We start from the raw sequence: 1,195 nt of genomic DNA, 5'->3' as shown, positions 1-1,195 counted from the left end.
TGCAGGCGCACCAGTTCCTGCATGTAAACTGATTAAAGTCCCAAACATGTGGATTCCTCAGAAGGCTGTATATGTATTTAACCAGAACTGAGTGTGAATCTCACTGAGCCTGGAAACAAAGTTGCAAAATAAGCTAAACCTCTGTAGCTCTTAGCGGTTTATTAACTGTTCAACAGCGCCCCCTGCTGACAGAAAACTGCTTTAACTAAAGGAGAAGATAAAACAACAGGACGCCATTTGATTTTTGTTTTATGTGTAGTTAAATAACTAAACAAATTTAATAAAAATTAAAACAAAGTTAGATAAATTTCACACGTTAATAAACAAATAAAATAAATGAGTATTTTCCTTATGTGAAACATCCAAACTGTCATTAACCCATAGTTTTTTTTTTACATGCAGCCATAAATAAATGGATGTGAGCTTATGAAGTTTAGGTAAAACAAGAGAATTTCTGTAACAGTATTCAAAAACATTGATTTGTCTGAATTACTGTTTTATACTTTGATTAGGCCTTTTTATTTCGTTTTTTCCTGACGTTAAACTCAAGGTTTTGCAAAAAAATAAAATAAAATAAAATTAAAAAATCCCTTCTCCTCAGTCCAAAGTTAATTTCACCCTTACAGCTCCAGAGCTGAGTGGATTTATTTATTTATTTATTTATTTATTTATTTATTTATTTATTTATTTATTGATGATGATGATGATGATGAAATGTCAGAACACAGCACGGAGCCTTTTTGTTGTTGTCGCATACTTTTAGGTTTTTTAACTAGCAAAACCAAGTCAGAGCCGAGTTTGATCCTTCAACTGTGTTTTTATCAAGGCTTTGGCTGAAATTGAAAACATTCACAGGCCCTACCTTCAACCTCACCTCTAAGGCATGACCCTGTGAGCAGATTTTGTAACATCACAACAAGTCAATCCACTAGGCATAAAAAAATGTTATTTTTTTTGTTTGTAATTTTTAACAGTATCCTTAAAGGTTCTGAAAGCGATGAGAGGAGGAAACAGGAAACAGGAAATGCCAAACAAATTATTTTTTTTCTCAAGGCGTCACACTCAGATTTTTCATATTAGACAAAGCTTCTGATACTAACTTGATTTCAGAGAAAAGGCAACACATAAAATAAATAATAAACACAATAAAAAACTAATCAAACAGGCTTAATAAAATTATAGAAATATTTTAGTT

Source organism: Austrofundulus limnaeus, unplaced genomic scaffold, assembly GCF_001266775.1.
Source record: "Austrofundulus limnaeus strain Quisiro unplaced genomic scaffold, Austrofundulus_limnaeus-1.0 Scaffold469, whole genome shotgun sequence".
Classification (NCBI taxonomy): domain Eukaryota; kingdom Metazoa; phylum Chordata; class Actinopteri; order Cyprinodontiformes; family Rivulidae; genus Austrofundulus; species Austrofundulus limnaeus.
The sequence above is the reverse complement of the archived record's forward strand: the minus strand, read 5'-3'. Positions refer to the sequence as shown.